Below are 18,092 nucleotides of genomic sequence, written 5' to 3'. Positions count from 1 at the left end.
TGGAGGGCGCTGCTACATTGTATCTATTCAAAGGCAGCCGGACAGAGAGCAGCTAGGCGCTGACGCACGGGAGGCGCGTGATTGACGCAGGCGAGGTTTCTAAATTTAGCAGTTGGCCGGGGCCCTGCCGCCGCCGCCGCGCGCCGGAGATAGCGGAGTAGGTTCCCCTCCGTCACCCCCCCTCCCCCCAACTCCCTCCTCACTTGCTCCATTCAGGCGCGGGCCGGGCTGTGATCCGGCCGAACCAAATATAGCAGTGGGCAGTTATTTTTAGACCCGTGGGCCCCGGCGCGCTCTCCCTGCCCTTCCCCCTTCCCTCCAGGCCCGGGCACTCCTGGTGAGAACCCGCAGGGAGGGGGCGCCCTGACCCCGGCCCTGAGGACCTCGGGAGCCTCCCGGGTGTGTGTGTGGGGGGAGGTGAAGGGGGGAGGCGCGCCCGCTCGGGGCAGCACTCGCCATTTTTGTCAGTCTGGTCCAGTGACCCGGGCCGAGGGGGACCCTGCTCCCTCTCGCCTCGCCTCCATACGTACACGTACATACACAGACATATATACATACAGACAGACACACACGTCGGCGCGGAGGTCGGGGTGAGTGAGTGGCAGAGAGTGGGTCTCTCGCAGTGTGGGGCCCCGGGAGGGGGAGGGGTGAGGAGGGGGCGGAGGCGCAGGCGGGGCTCGGGGATGGCCCGAGGTGCCCAGCGGCCGCGCGTGGGGGCGGAGCCGCAGCAGCAACCCCGGCTGCCGCCGCCACTTCCTGATCGTCTGGGGATACCCCTGGCCGGACGTCACGGAGGAGCCGAGGAGGTGGCGGCCCCGGGGCTCATCCTGCCCTGACATCACGGGGCCGGCGGCGGCGGCGGCAGCAGCTGCTGCTGCTCCTTTGTAGCTACCCCCTTTCCCTGCCCCCTTATTGAGTAACTGCTTTGTTAACTGAAAATACCATGACGGGCCAGTGTGATCACTAACTAGCTCCAGACCTCAAAGAAAGTCAGGGAGACTGTCAGGCAAGATCGGGGAGACTCCCCCACGCAGGCTCTGATGGTATCTGGTGGGTGGATGTGTGGAGAAGCATCTGACAATTTCCACGTATTTCTTCTTACCTAACTGTGCACTCTAAAAAGGTTTAAAAATACTTTTATTTCCATGGTGTAACATTATAATGTGTATTCTACTGCTCTCCTCCCCTTTCAAAGGACCAAAATGCATTTCTGAAAAATATGCAAAATTGTGATGAGCATGAAGAAATCCTAAAATAATGTGGAAGAGTCTTGGGGAAAAGGGCCTTCAACTGATTTAATGGTAAAAGTTTTCAGCAGATGACCATACAAATTAGTTTAGAGAAAAAGTAGAATTTTCTAAGTGGAAGAGGCCTTAGAGGGCATGTAATCAGATTTATTTTCATTAAAATTAAGTATTTACAGCTCTTTATTTTGCTGAAAGTAGCAATCGACTTACTTTCTAGTGTGTAAAGGTTCCTTACCTGCTATCTCACTTGATCTTCACAATAACCCTTTGCAGATATTGTCTTGCACATTTTGCATTGAGGAGACAGGCAGAGAGGGTGACTTGCTTATGATCACAGAATTATGAAGTGCCCTGCTGAATTCCAATGTAGTTTTCACTTGACTCTAAATCCAGTTTTCTTTCAAATATGAAAAAAAATCCTTGCATACCCAGAATGTTTATCAAAATTTTATTGTCACATTTTGATATAATTTGCACCACTTGAAATAAGGTATCTTTTGCTGATACTTATTCTAACATTTTTATAAGCTCCTTCACTTAGATTTTCTAAATTGTGTGTTTATTTGCCATTTATTTCTTCCAGCATAAGTAACTCAAGGTAACATTTTCTCACTAAGAGGTTGTATCTCTGCCTTCTATAGGATGATGATAATTGTTTTATGCTCTTTGTAATTTAGGTTCATCAGGTAACTTAATCTGCTCTATGATTCTTCACCTGGTCTACTTGTCTGACCTAGTTTATTCAGTTAACTTCTCCTTAGCGAGTTGTGCTTCTTAAAAGGAAATCTAGTTAGATGAGATTCCAGTAGTAGTTGAGAAGTGGAATCTCAGTTGCATTCAATTTGCAAGTATAGATAGTAAAGAAACTAGACTTCTTAGAAATTATTATTTCATTTGGGTCTCTCTCTGATTCCCTTATACCCCTAAATTCATGTGGTGCCCAATTATTTAATCTTTAGGCCTTGTCAATATTTATTAAGTATCTACTCTGGAGAATACTGTAACAAATACTGGGGAAGATGGAGAGATTAAATAAAACAGTCTCTGCCATTCCTGGCACCCACAACTTGGGGAGGGAGATGAAACACATTTGACATAAAGGACTATGATACAAACTACTGCTATTTAAGTATATGGGGATATTCACCCCAAGTTCCATGTGAATACAAAGGAGGGGAAAGATAATTTATGCAGGGGGAGGGACAAATTTTTTCACAAAGGGGTTTGCATTTGGTTGGTCTTAAAGGACAGATAGTATTTTACTAAGATGGAATTTTAATGAAAGCATTCTAGGTTAGCAGGAAATGATATGATCAAAGATATGTAAGAGTTTGAGATGTGTAGAGGCCAGAGAATAGTCCATTTTAATTGAATTGAATTCTGCTACCTCTTTCCCCACCCCCCTTTGGAAGATCAGAATATATTTAAAATATAAAACTGTAAATGATGTAAAGTAGACATTCTTAAACAATACATAAGTCTTAGGCAAAAGACCTTTCTTAAAAAAAAGGAAGGCCTTGAATTTTTAGGTTAAGATGTTTGAATTTAGTTCATTAAGAAACCATTGAACGATTTTGAACAAAGGAGTGATATAATAATTACTTACATTTTTATAGGACTTTATTTAAGGTTTATCATAATCCCATTAGATTGGATCTGTGCATGAAGTTGCTTGAAATGAAAATAAATTCTTTATTGACTGTTTCCAGTAAACATCTAGTGTTTTGTGCTTTTTAAAGGTGGATTTATCAGTAACGTATATCTAGTTTTATATTATATGGATATATCATAAATAAATAAATGTATTTATAATCTGTCTAAACACATACTGAATTATACTTTGATTAAAACAAAGTATAGGGATAGAAATTGGACCTGTGATTTCATTAGTATAAAGAAATCCCAGATGAGGAAGCTTTCTACCAACACAAGTTGGTATCTTCTTTGTAACTTAAAAATGTTAAAAGAATTGCCTAGAACAGTGGTGGTGAACTCAAGTAGAGACAGATCCCTATGGAATCACTTGCAAATATTTTTATTTACACTGTAATGGATTTTTATTTATTTTGTTAAACTGTTCACAATTACATTTTAATCAGATTCCAACAGTTTGACATCCCTGACCTAGAACACTGAGAAGTTAAGTCACAGAGCCAGTAGATGTTAATAGGTGGGAGCTCATCCAAGGTCTTTTTGGCTTCAGAGTCAATTCTGTCCACAATGACAATGTTGCCTCTCTAGTGAAGTGTATAATGCATATATAATAAAATATTTTTAAAAAGCAACATAAACTGTAATGAATATTTGTATTATGACATTTTGAAAATCCATGAGACAATTGGACTATTCTTTAATTTGCAAAATTAGCTGATTACTTTCCTCCATGTATGTTTTTAAAAATTTTCATGCATAATAAGAATTTTATTTATTAAAATGTTCATTATAGGGCATTCAGCAGAGCAAGGACATCTGAATTAGTGAAATATCAAAAATATAGCTACTTCAATGTACATTTCTGTCTTGGTCAGTGTAGAGAAAGTAAAGGAAGCAATTGGGTCATCAATCTCAAGAGCCAATTTACATTACTCTTAAAAACTCTATATGCTTTTATGGATTCAGTAAATTGATGGTACCTTCCACTTTGCTTTGGTTTTGTAGGCCAGGTCTACAATAAAGAAACATTTCTTTTCCTGAGAAAAGGAAATAAAGCCCCAAGAAGGTCATTTTGTTTGAGTTGGTACTTATTTGAATATCATTTATTTATTTATTTTTAGTTTTTGAGTTCCAAATTTCCACAAGCTTTTGAATTTCAAATTTTCTCTCCATCTCTCCCCTACCCACTACCCCAAGATAACAGGCAAACTGATTACTCCTCCCAGTTTGCCCTCTCATATATTGCCCCTTGTCCCTCCCCTTCCCTCTTACTTTTTTTGTAGGGTAAGACAGGTTTTTATACCCCATTACCTGTATATCTTATTTCCTGTTTGCATGTAACAACAATTTTTTTGTTGTTGTTGTTGCTTTTTTGGAGGGGGGGAAGGCAGGGCAATTGGGGTTAAGTGACTTGCCCAAGGTCATACGGCTAGTAAGTGTTAAGTGTCTGGGGCCATATTTGAACTCAGGTCCTCCTGACTCCAGGGCCAGTGCTCTATTCATTGCGCCACCTAGTCGCCCCACTCTGTTTGCTCATCTTGTCAGCCAAATACTTGACTTTTGAGCTCTTTACCACAGTGGAACTCTGCTTCCAGAGTGGAGAATGCTGTGTCCAATATTTCTGGAGTTTTGTGCAACTTTTGTCAGAGCTTCTTCTAGGCACCTGCCTCAGAACTATGAGGAGGACTGCCTCTCCACAGCCTCAAAAAGCTCTGCCACACCAACGCTCCTCACCCCAGGACTACCACCCAAGACTGTGACCCATATCCAAGCAGGGCAAAGCAAGAGAATCCTGCCTCAGTGCCCCCAGAGAGATTCCTGCAATTGCCCTCTCATCAGTCACTTGGTCCCCCAACCACCTGTGGCCCTGGGGCTCTGGAAGGAGCCTCTGCAGCAGCACCTGCGGCCGAGAGAAGGGGCCAGACCACTCACTTGTCTCACCCAGTTCTAACAGAGTTTCCCCACTGACCTTTTAGTAATGTAAACAGGTTTGAAATTGGAGTCTTCTGACTCCAGATCTCTCTCTTTTTCCATTTTACTGTATAATCTCTGTTGATACTATGTTCAGAGTGGTAAGTCTGTAGAGAGGAAAATTTCTTTAATGAAGGCAATTGTCTAGATAAACAAAGGTAGCCCAACATGATCTCATCCTTCTTTGATATCCTTTACCACTTAATGTCTTACTCAAAATACAATTATTTAGCACTTCATTTTGTAGTTACCCACGTACCTAAGTAACTATGTCTCTGAAGATAAAAATGGGGAAGGAGATACTGTTTCAAGAGATGGCTTTTCTGGTATTATTGTAAGTATATGACGTAAAACAGAGATGTCAAATTTCCAGTGATCCACAAAACTTCCAAGTGCAGCCAGAATCAGATTAAAATGTAATTGGATTATGTTTAACAAAATAAATAAGAATACTGTACAGTATAGATAATGTTAATTTATGGTGTTCTGAGCCAATATACTGTTTCACTATGTTTCTAGTTTTAATTTGACACCATTGATTTTATAAATGATTTTTTTTTGTTATACTGTTACATGACTTTTACCCTGTAAAATATATACATAAATCTTAATAACTGTATAACAGTTTTGGACTTTTTAATTTTTCAAACCAATCCAGTTGTACCTGTTACATTTACTTTTTGGAAAATTAAGTATGATTTTCTTCACCCAGACTTTCGGTTCTCTTTTTATTCTGACTCTCTTTTCTCCTTATCCCCATATATTTGTGTTGAAATGTGTACAGTGAACTAAGAGTTTAAAAGTAGATTTAAATTCTGTAAATTTTCTGTGTTTTTATCTCAGAACTTAAGAAAATTTAGAACCACAATTTTTGTGTTCAAGTAGTTGTATGTACATATTCATTGATTTCACATTTCTTTTAAAACAAACTGTGGCAAATAGGACAAAGATCTCGGGGATGTAATTATTCATTGGAATTTTAATAAAGAGGCTTTTGAGGGCCAAGAACATTAAGATTTAATTGAACTCTCAAAAATTAGAATTGTTTATTGGCAGATCTGTATCTTATGCTAAAGAAATGTAGAAATGATTAGACCAAGTAGACAAAATGAACTATTAATATAAGTTATCAAGAATATTTTTCCTTTAGTAATAAGTAACAGCTAAGAAGGGTAGACCATAGGATGGTATAGAGCCAGAGATGAATGAGACCTCAGAGGCCTTCTAGTCCTGTCTCTTAATTTTACAGATGAGAAAACTAGACTCAGAGAAGTTAAATGACTTTCCCAAGGTCATATAGGTAGTAAGCATTAGAGGCAGGAGTTTAGCCCAGATCTTCTGATTTCAGAGCCAATGTTTTTTTTTATCACAGAGACTTTCTAGAATGCTTTAAGTGGCAAAGTAATTTGATTTTATTTAGTAGGGAATGGGAAGCCATTAAAAGGCATAATTTCATTAGTTGATTGATTAATGAATCTGTCTTTTTAAAGCAGGGAAAGGATTTGATCCCATGGTTAGAACTGTAGGTTAAGGGGCAGCTAGGTGGCGCTGTGAATAGAGCAATGGCCCTGGAATCAGGAGGACGTGAGTTCAAATTCGACCTCACACAATTAACACAAAAACTAGCCATGTGACCTTGGGCAAGTCACTTAACCCAACTGCCCTCCAACAAAAAAAGTAAAAAAAAAAAAAGAACTGTAGGTTAAGAAAATCAACCTGACCATTCAATGGATGGTAGAACAAGTGAATATGGGGAGCTATTGCATAGAAGCTGCTGCAGTAGCCAATCTGTCAGAGGCAAAGGAAGCCTGTACTAGGGTAATGGTTATGGGAATAGAAAGGAAGAGATTTATGAGGGAGGTATCAAAGGTAGACTCAACAAGACTTAGTGACTAGATAGGACATGAGTGATCAAGGGACAAAAATGAGTCTTGGAGGATGGTGGTACTATGAACAGAAATAAGGAAGTAAAGAGGAAAAGCTGATTATGGAACAAGATTACATATTAAGTTTTGTATACTAATTTTGAAGTAATCAGTGGGATAGCATGGGACAGATTGCAGTAGGCAGTTAGAAATACAGGATTAGAGCAGTGGTTATGAATCTGCACTGTAGACCCTTTGGGGTTAGCAAAGTTATTGTAAGGGGTCCACAAATTCACATTCAAGTCATGTTAATAAAGTGCTCCTCAAAGGCAAACACTATTTCATTTTTGTTTTTCTATACCTAGCTCCCTGCCTTGGAATACCAGGTGAATTTAAGTGCTTAGTATGTGCAAGGAATGAGGTATTGACATTAAAGAGACAAAATTAAAACATTTTCTGCTCTCATAATGTATATTTCATTGGAGGTATACAGCATGCACAAAGATAAGAGAAATACAAGGTAATTCGAGAAGGGAGACTACTAATAATTGAAAACAAAGACAGCTTCAATCAAGGAGGCTTGATCTGAGTCTTGAATGAAGATAAGAATTAGGTTATTTGTATCTGTACATATGAGAAGAGATATGTGATATAGACATGGAATGTGGATGGTGGCTTATATGAATGCACAGAGGCAGGAGGTGTAATGTCGTTTGTGGAGTAGCTGTATTTGATTAGAATCTAGCTAAATGTACTATGTATACTGAATAAGTAATAGTTCTCCATGTATTATTTTAAAATATATGTATCATAAATATGATTAATAAAATAAAAATTCATTAAAAATATTACAGAATTTGTAGTAGCTTTTTGTCATTGTATATATTCTTCATTGGTGGATAAAAACAGTAAAACTACTTTCTTATTATGTAGGGGGTCTTCATACATGAAAAATCGGGAGATCAGGACAACAGAGACTGGAAAGTCATCCATACAGAGGATAACTGAAGCCAGGTGAATAGATGAAGTTGCTAAGGTAGAATAATATGGGCAGAATAAAAGAAGGTTACAGGCAGAAATTTGGGGAATGTTTCTCTTTTGTAGTTGCAGGAAGAAGACACAGACAGTAGAGACAAAGCAAGTAGTCAGAGAGATATGAGGAAAATAAGTATAGTGCAGGGTAACAGACCCAAGGGAGAAGTCAAGGGTTATGATTGATAAAAGGCAATTAGGAAATTGTTGGTGAACTTTGGGAGAATGGTTTTAGTACAGTGGGATTGGTGAAAGTCAGAATGAAAACAGCAAAAGTATGAGTAGATCATTAGGCATCTGGTATAGGCATCTAGTATAGAATTAGAGAAGTCTGGCAGTGAAAGATATGATAGGAGTGTATATACTTCAACAGGAAAGAAAACATTGTGGTCATTACATTATTTTTTTTCCAGGAAGAGAAGCTTAGTTTTCTTTTCAGTTTTTGTTTTTTTGTAGTATTGAGTCTCTCCTAGTTGGGTTGTTGGCAGATCCTAGAGATGAAGCAAATGGAGGTGGGACTGGAGATGAGCGGAGGAAGTTGTGCTGTATCAGCCATTTAATTCCCAGAATTATGGTAAAAGTGTGTGACAGAGTTAAAGTCTTTTCTCTCAGTACAGTGTCTTGTAACTGAGCCAGAGTCTGCTTATAACATCATTCAATACCAGTCTATTGGATTTTGCTTCTTGTGGTTTGTTGAAGTTGACTACATAAGTCTCTAACAATGAAGTTACTGGAGAAAGTTGAGACAAGCAGGTCCAGAGCTATCTACCTGCCAACAGGGCCTACCATTTGACTTTGTTGCCTGTGAAATGTCATCAAGAGCTGTAAGTGGGAATAATGCCTTCTGTTCAGTGATAGAGGTTATGATTCAGATTTACTTGTGCCTTATTACTCTTCTCCAGTCCCCTCTGTTCTGTTCCATTCAATGTAATCTTTAAGGTTTAAATAAATCCAGGCTTTGGTTTGAAATATTTCATTATGAAAAAATTTACTGAACATTCTTTTGTGATATGAAGTTAAAAATGTGAAAATTTCAATAAGATAAATGCAGTTAGAATGCTGATGATACTTAAATATGTAGATAGATATAATGTTTTTTCTATTGTATGATAAGATGATAAATAGTAGAAATTCTAACTGATAGAAATGTGACTGAGCAAAATAAGTGGGTATTCTAAAAAAAAAAGCAGAGGTTAGTGAGATATAAGCGCTATTTATGTATCTAGTGCTTAGCATATTGCCTTGCACATAATAAATGCTTTTTAGATTCTTGTTGATAGAAATATGTTGAGGATTTGAATTAGGAACTGAGTCCCCTAAAACTAGAATCTCCAGATATACTTACTCCTTGCAAGAGTAATATCGTCATATTGCTGTCACATTTTAAAAGATTATCAGAATGTGTATTTTCATGGGATATGGGTAGCAGTAAAAATGAAGGCTCCTTTCCATTCTCTCATCTTATGTTAAAATAGACTTTTATTTGGTGATGGTGATCAGGGGATGGAGGGACAACTTACATACTGTGTATGCTAGAATACTATGAATACTTAAGAAATTAAAACCTCACATTGAATTACTTTTTACTGCACTTTCATGAGAAATGTGTATTTACCATCAGTTTGCCACCATTCTCCAAAATGAATAGAAACTGGTAAGAAATGTAAACATTTGAATCTTTAAACTAATGCTGTAATATCTTAACATATTTTCTATAAAATGAGCTGAAGAAGGAAATGGAAAAACCACTCTGGTATCTCTGCCAAGAAAATCCTAAAAGGGGTCATGAAGAGTGGGACAACAAGGGCTTTAAGATTTACACAATGCTTTACAAGTATCTTATTTTATCCTCACTATACTAGGTTTATAGGGGCTGTTATTATCCTCATTATACAGATGAGGAAACTCGTGTTAATTGACTCGCCCAGAGTCACACAGATAGTAAATATCTAAGGCTGCATTTGAATTCAGGTCTTTTTGAATCCAGATCTTGTGCTATATCTTCTGTGCCATCTAACTGCCTCTTTACTTTTTTATCTCCTATTTATAGGAATGCATGTATCACAGTTAAAGAGCTCCTCTCAGCTTGTGTCTGAACACAAAGTGTTAGTTAATTCAGATTCATGTTGTTTTTTAAAATATTGGTTCTGGCAACTGTTACACATATTCTTATTCTGCTTAGCTTAAACTTTTAGCACGCTAATAACTATCCTAGTTGAGATATTTGCCTGACTATATTAGAAGTGCCCACATGAGGCATATCCAATTCAGACTCAGAAACAGATTAGAGGTAGAAGGAACCTTGAAGATTATATGGCCTAACCAATTATCCTATACAGGAATCCTCTATGTGACTCAATGCTCAAATGAATCTATGATCTTGACCATTTGGGAATTCCTTCTAATGATGCTGATTGGATGCCTAACCACACTGTATTATCCAAATACATGTCTTCTCAAAAGTTTATCATAGTGAGTCCAACTAAAATGCTGGAGGCCTTCCTCAATTTCTTTTGATATTACTAGTTGAACACTCTGGTTTTCCACTTGTCATCCTTTGCTTTTGACATGTCCATTCCCTCTTTACTGTAGTCAGTTCTTTGATGACATTTTTTACTCCTGTTTACTCCTGCAGTCTGTTCACAACTACCATGTGCCTTTCCATTGTCTGCTATGGTTATAATTATCTATCATTTATTCTTAAGATTTTTATGGATGAATTGATATCTAAGCTGGAGTTACCTTTGGCAGTCATTTCTATTTAGCAAGTTGATTGAATGTTTGTTGACTAAGGTGAAGGCTCTTTTATTATCCCTATAGCAAAAAAAAAATTTACATATTTGCATTCATTTAGTTTCTGGATGAAATTATTGTAGTTGGTTTCAATGTAATTTTTATTGTCCATTTCCTATTTTTGGTTTTTAATAGCTTGTTTAATTCAGAGTTAAATCTTCTTAATTATATACCATATATTTTTCTCATTTTCTTGTTTTTTTAAATAAATTCCTATCTTAACTGTGAATGACTTAGCTATTCTCATCAATATTATGATCCAAGAGAGTCCCAAAGACCTAATGATAAAGCATACTACTTGCCTCCAGAAAAGAATTGATCCTGATTGAATATAGATTGAAGCATGTTATTTTTTGCTTGCTTTCATTTTTTCATTTGAATTTTCTTGTATAAACTAATATGCAAATATTTTCCATAATTGTACATGTATAGCCTGTATCTGCTTACTGTCTCAGGGAAGGGGAAGGAGAGGGAGGGAGAGATAGAATTTTGAACTCAAAACTTTAAATAAAAATGTCAAAAAATAAAAAAAAATTCTGATCTTAGCTCTTACTAAATGATTGCATAGACAGCTGACTTATGGGTAACTCTCACATCTGTCAGTTATTGCCTGTCTATCAAAATGTAGTCAGTTTCACACTGTCATGTTCTTTGTTTCTGACCATGTCTAATACCTTCCAATTCTTCTTTTGAAGAACGTGTTTGTGGCCTGGAGGTATTATGTTTGTATATATGTCTTTTGCCTCATTAAATTCTTTCAAGTGAATCATACATTTCTCCCCATCCTCATATTTTCCCACCATTGCATTGAAATAATCAAGTATAAGAGGGTATGTTGATTTGTTTGGAGGACCTTTCCAAGTTCTGCATAGAATTTTTCTACTACTTTGTCTTTAGGAAATGATATCATGCATATGTTGTTGTTTTCATGGTGGGCTTTTTGCAGATACTGTTAATGTTTCAATACATTATGAACATATGTGTCATGAAATAATATTTCTTGTAGTTTTGGGGCATATGATAAAACCCACTTTGCTAACTCCTCTCTTTGCTTCATCAGAGTAGTAGTGTTAGCCATTCTTCCATCTATCTTCAACTTCCTTCTTTCTTTTGGTTTTTGTTTGTAGCAAAAATGAATGTCAGTACTGATGTAGATTTTCCAGAAATAAGTCCACTTGGTTATTAGACAAAACTCTTACATTCAGAGAGCCAGTCAAGTTAAAGTTTGTTGATGGTCTAAAAACTGTGATTCTTGGTCTCGTCTGCCTCCTTTATTACCACTCTGCCTCTGTCACTGCAGAAGTAGAAGGGGACCTCAGGACTGAGAGTCATTTTTCGTTTTCCCTGTTTCATGGTCAAAAAGTTTGATCACCAGATTGCCTCCCAACTGGCTGTGATTAGCTAGACTGGTCCTAGGAAAGTAAATTTGGTTTATTTCCTAGACTATACTCAAAGCCTTTTCATGGCAGAACTTGCCATAGCTTGTGCTCCATTGGCATAACTTTCAAGAACCTAGAGTCATGTTTAGGCCATGATAAGGTATTGGGGTAGGACCTCTGTGGATGTTGTCCCTGACAATTGACTTTGTTTGACTTCCTCTAGTGCTGAGGAAGTAACATGTTGTGTTCTTAGACAACTCTGATTATTAGAAAAGTATTCCTTGTATTGAACCCAAATCCATTGTCTTCTAACTTACAATCAATCTTAGAATCTTAGAATTAGAAAAGACCTTAGAGGTCATCTACCATAGTCCAGCCATACTTAAATAGCTTCTAGAACATCTCTGATAGGTCGTCACGGAGCCTCTACTTTTCATTTCACCACCACACAGAACAGCCTGCTCCATTTTTGGACAACTTGAATTGTTAAAAGTTTCTTCCTCATATTAAGCCAACACCTGCATCCTTTTGTTCTTGTATCTATTGGTTTTAATGTTACCCTCTGTTACCACAACACAATAACTCTTTCATATTATAGTACTTCAGGTATTTGAAGACAGTTTGTCATATAACCACTAAGCCATCTTCATATTTCCATGTTTATTTTCAATTTCCTCATTTAGTCTTCATTTGACAATGGTTTCTGTATTTGCTTGTTCTCATGTAAACATTTTCCAGCTTGCCAATATCCTTACTAAAACATGAAACCCAGAAACTAACCTTTGGGATCAATTAAATGTAAATGTTCCTTTATTAGTTAATTTATACTGACTAAAAATTCCCCTCCTTATCGTCAGCCTATTTGCAGACAGAGTGGTTCCCTATTCCCTGCTATCCAGTGTCTTAGATAAAAGTTGTATACTTGACTATCTCTGGAACCCTCATTTTTATTCAGGTCAGTTTTATTTCTTCTCATTTTTAACCCTGTTTTTTCCCATTTCATTGTGCTCTTCAGGACCCCCATTCTATATTAATAAATTCATGTCTGGTCTTGAACTTTTTCAGTATTCCTTACACCTTAATTGAAACCTGGCTTTCTTCCAAGGATTCTACATTTCCTTGCATCTCTCTCCATTGGACTTAATTAACACAGAAATGGAAGAAAGAGTTGGTACACATTATTGCTACCAGACCATTTCTCTACTGCCATCCCTCAATATACATCTGCTTCATCCTAAAGCCCACATATTTTTATTTATACTGTCTTCTCTCTCTTCTATTGCTTTCATCTAACAACTTCCAGATAACTAGACAAGCTTCTTGACTTTTCTTATGACCTATTTATCCTATTGCCTGCTATCCTCTGAGTCTTCACTATCCATGTTTATGTCTCTTCTAACTTATTCAACTCCAATGATTTCTTTTCTATCCCACTTCAAGTATATACTAGGATGTATTCACACCTTGTATCTGACATTTGAGAACTCTTGTCACATCCAGGATTCTAAATTTAAGAATTTCAATCTCTTATCATAATTCTTTATCTTTCATTTCTCTTATTGGTACTTTCATTCACAATAAACCTCCTGTTTAACTTTATTATTACCTTCTGTCCCTTCTGCCCCTCCCTTTTCTCTAAGTCCACCTCCTTTGCATAGCTTTTTGGTTTCCAGATCCAGTTGTGACTCTATAATTTGCTATTTTTAACCTCTGACCTGCCATTGCCATTCTACTAATCTATAACCCTTGGTAATTTCTATCCTATAATTCCATAAAATTTCTAATCTATTCTTATTTGCTTCCTATTTCATTTACGATGTTAATTGTTCTAGACAGTTTCCCCCTTTCTCAAGTCCTGATAGCTACTGCCAGATACACTGTACTTATTGCAAATAACATACCCTCATTTCAAAGAGAAAAATTTAGGCATTTGATGAGGAGCTTCCTCAGTCTCGTCATTCCTAAAATGAATTCCTTAAAACTTCCCAACATCATCACAGATTTTCTCCTTATCTTCTGTTTCAGAAATGATAATCCCTCTATTTTACCTTCTTTAAGATCTTTCTGTTGTCATTTTGTCCTCTTAAGCTTCTTCATTTTCTCCCTAATCATTGTCTCCTTCCCATCTCTTCACTCCTAAGAATAGTACTTTGCACCTTTCATATGCTTGTCATGTCTATTTTGTATTTCAGTTATTTGTGAATTTTGTTACATTCTTTTGCTAGACTGTGACTTGCATGAGGATAGAAATTGTCTTAACTAAGCTTTGTACCTTCTCTAGCACCTATCATAGCAATCTTATTAACCTGTGCTTGATAAGTAGTTTTAAAAATTGAACTTTAAAAAATCCACTAGATGTGATCAAAGCAGAGCAGAGGGCAGTGTGGCTATCATGTCCTTCCTTTGGACACTATGCTGTTAATGCAGCCCAAAATTTATTTGCTTTGTTGGGTGTCATGTTTATATGGACTCATAATGAAATTGTAGTCTACTAAAACCTCTGATTCTTTATCTTTTTATGAAGATTTATAAACACTTTATTCTAAGGAGTATTTCCAGGTACATAAAAGTTGCAAGTTGAGGTTAAAAAAAAGACTCTGCTGGTATATGTTCCTGTGTATTCACCATAAACTAGTGCAAAAACTGTTTCTGAAATAAAAACCATCCAAAGCAGGGGGAAGAATTAACAGAGGAAGAAACATTTGACAGCTACTAAGACCAGCAGCCACTCATACTGAGCCAGTTCTTGGCCACAGAACTCTTTGGTTGAAGGATTCAGATGCTCTTTGGAGAGCATTGCCAGATATCAGAACAAGGTACAGGGAGTAGGGTGGTAATAGAGGGTGGTCAAATTAAATGTGAGACAGGAATGTTGGATTTACAATGAGGCACTTAAGGCTGAAAAACTTACAGATTAATATTCTGCCTTGATCACTATGGTTTATAACCCAGTGCCTTACTTGTAGAGATCTCAAAACAGCCTTTCCTCGGGTTGTTCTCCTCTTGGGCCCTCCCTTTGACAGTTGCAGAGAATTCTTAAAGACACTCTCATAATATTTTTCTTCACTTTCCATGCTTTTGTGCTGTGTAGCTGCAACATCTCTTGATTTTGCAATGAAATGGATTCTGGAAGCTTTCTCTTCTTGTGGCACTGAAAAAAAAAGTTTGTTTTAGGCTTAATTCTTTTCTAACAAACCATTCTTCACCTTCATTCTTTCTCATCTTGAGACTGGAATATTGGCATGAATTAGCTCATTAGCTTACACTGTCTAGTCTGGGATCTGCTAGAGAAGACTTCCATTTTTTGTCACCTACAAGCTCTTACTGTACCACCACTTAATTTAGGGTATTTGCTCTTCATTTAAAGTTCAATTAGGTATAAGTTTTGCCTTTTGCAGTTGGACAGTTGATGCCACTCTTTATATCTCTAGGGCACCAGAATAGTCCTGTTCTGAGATTAGACATCACTAATGAAGGGGAAATTAACACTAGTATTCTCCTCTGGGCAACTTCACCTCTTGAATTTTTCCAATCACAGAGCCACAGTTGAAGTGGATTGACTTGGCCAGCACAGTAGCATTGAGTGCCAGAAGCAAGAGTACTGTGACTGAGGTTGTCATTGCTGGCAGCATGGTCTCCAAAGAGTTTAGAGTTGATGCTTTTTCAAATGACCTACTGTCTAGTCAGGTTTTGCTCATCTTCTACTTGTATTATTGGTTTTTCTGAACCTAAATACAGACTTTTATATTCATCCCTTTTAAATTTCTTTTTAATCATAGACAATAGCATACTAATTGCATTGACACTTTAGAGCACCATGAAGCCTCTACGGTAGAGGAGTCAAACATGGAGCCCATGGAGCCTGAAACACTCCTGAGTGTAGCCAAACTAGATTAAAATGTAACTTGAAAATATTTGACAAAATAAAATACAATAAAATACACATAGCACCAAGTTAATATCTGAGCCACAGGAATCCTTATGTGTAGATTAGTGGCCTTTCTATTTGAGATTTTTATTATTTAAAGTATTTTAAAGATATATATATATATATATATATATGTATGTATGTATGTATGTATATACGTTTCAAGTCATAGCTAGTGCTTTTATTTTTTTTCCCAGTAGATATATTTTATTTTTTCCAATTACATGTAAAGACAATTTTTAACATTCATTATTTCATATAAAATTATAAGTTCCAAATTTTCTCCTTCTCTCCCCCCTTCCTAATACAGTAAGGAATTTTATATAGGTTATAGATATATGCAATCATGTAAAACATCATGTTAATGAAAGAAGAAACAGAACAAAAGAAAAAAACTAAAAAAGTGAAAATAGCATGTTTCTCAGACTCCATTAGTTCTTTTTCTGGATATGGATAGCATTTTTCACCATAAGTCTTTTATTTTAGTTTGACACCACTGTTCTTCAATAAAATTCACAGGAATTCAAAAAAGAAAAAGAAATGTTTAAACAGTCACATTGAAAAGTTAAAAAAAAAACTGAGTGGGTGGGAAAACCATTGAATTAATCCATCAAAACATCTGTCTTGGTCAAGTACTGGACAGTAAGATGGGTTGGATATGGAGTAGACTGAGAAAGTTGGATAAGACTGAATTTAGGAAATAGCATTTTAAGTGATCACAGAACTGCAAAATTGTAGAATTAGGAGAAATGTCAGAGGGCATCTAGTCCTACCCAAACCAAGCATCCATTCTATAATGTGGCACAGTAGATAGAGGGCTAGATTTGAAGTTAGGAAGATCTGAGATGACATTTTGCCCCAGATCGTAGCACCAACACAATATTCACAGTGCTGACAGCCACTATAAATATGCTGGCATAGTGATCAATCACAAAACATAACAGACTCTCCATATAGAAGACAGAAGCAAAAAATTTATTCAGACACCAGAAAATCAAATCCCAATACCAGGAAACCAAATCCATCATAGTTGCATAGAAGTTAATTAGCCATAACAGCACAGAGAGCCACAGCATCCTTTAGCCTTTCCACAAACCAACATTTACTCACAAACCTGTCTCTCTTGGATGAGTCCTCTCCTCTCTCTAGTCTAGCTGCTCTGACTTCCAGCTTCCTGTGGGCTCTGCTCCACCCTTCAGCAAACTCCTCCCACCACAGGCTCCATGTGATTACAATGAGCCTATTAGGGGGCAGGGTATATCTTCAAAGCAGAGAAGGTCTTCAAATTCCCTTAGGCTTATTAAGGGGCAGGGAAGATCTTCAAATTCCCATCACTATTCCCTCTAAGTCTGATAAATTGTCTCGTTTTTTTATTCTAAAAATTTACAAATACATCATTTTCCCTCTCCCAAATGAAAGAGAGACTGAGAACATTCCCATATACAAGTTGAATAAAAAGGAGGATTATATATGAAGCTATAAATCTCCATTAAATGCAACTTGCTTAAAAATGTTCCATAATTCAACACATTACTTTTAAAGTTGTCCTACTTTTTTACATTTTCCTTTGCACTTCCTTCTTTTTTCTACTGTACATTTTAAAAGATGAGTCAGTGACCCTTTTTTTGCTTCTTTTTTAACAACACTTTCACTAGAAGTTCCCCTAAAATCAGTCCTCCAAGATTATGGTTAAGTTATTGCATTTAGAGTTCTTAGGTCTTTCAGAATTGGTTTTCTCTACAATGTAAGTATAGAAACTATTCTCCTAGCTTTGTTCATTTTCTTCTGTATTAATTCATACCAATCTCTGCAAGCTTCTTGGAAACTCCCTTTTATTATTTCTTATGGAGTGCCAATATTCCATTACATTTATATACCATAATTTGTTCCACCATTCCCCAGTTGATAAATATCCCTTTTGTTTTCAGTTCTTTGCTACAACAAAAAAACTCCTATAAATAATTTTGTATGTAATCGATCGTTTTCCTCTTTCTTTGATCTCTTTGGGATGTAGTAGTGATGTTGGATCATGTCATATGCAGAGTTTATGACCAGACCAAATTCACAGCTCCACCGTCGTGCTTGTCTTCCTATAGTCCCTCCAATGACTGTCATTTTCCATTGTTTTGGCATCTTTGCAAATTCAATAGATGTGAAATAGAACTTCAGAATTGTTTTGATGCATCTTTCTAATTAATAGTCATTTGGAACATTTTTTATATTG

General features: G+C 36.9%; 1 long non-coding RNA gene across 9 annotated transcripts in view; it reads left to right on the top strand.

Annotated features, from left to right (window-relative positions):
• The first annotated feature begins 249 nt into the window (after positions 1-249).
• The window catches only part of LOC138175386 (uncharacterized), a 284,137-nt gene continuing 266,294 nt past the window's right edge, over positions 250-18,092 (top strand). For 3 of the 9 annotated variants that reach the window (XR_011171989.1, XR_011171991.1, XR_011171995.1), the window contains exon 1: positions 250-590. This is a non-coding gene — a long non-coding RNA (uncharacterized lncRNA). The remainder of the gene's footprint in view (positions 591-18,092) is intronic. The other 6 variants (XR_011171987.1, XR_011171992.1, XR_011171993.1 and 3 more) reach the window with 4 other exon arrangements.

The sequence above is a fragment of the Petaurus breviceps genome, unplaced genomic scaffold (assembly GCF_028583685.1).
Source record: "Petaurus breviceps papuanus isolate PSGF00001 unplaced genomic scaffold, PetGlider_PUasm1.0 138, whole genome shotgun sequence".
NCBI lineage: Eukaryota > Metazoa > Chordata > Mammalia > Diprotodontia > Petauridae > Petaurus > Petaurus breviceps.
This window is presented reverse-complemented; position numbering and strand designations above follow the sequence as displayed.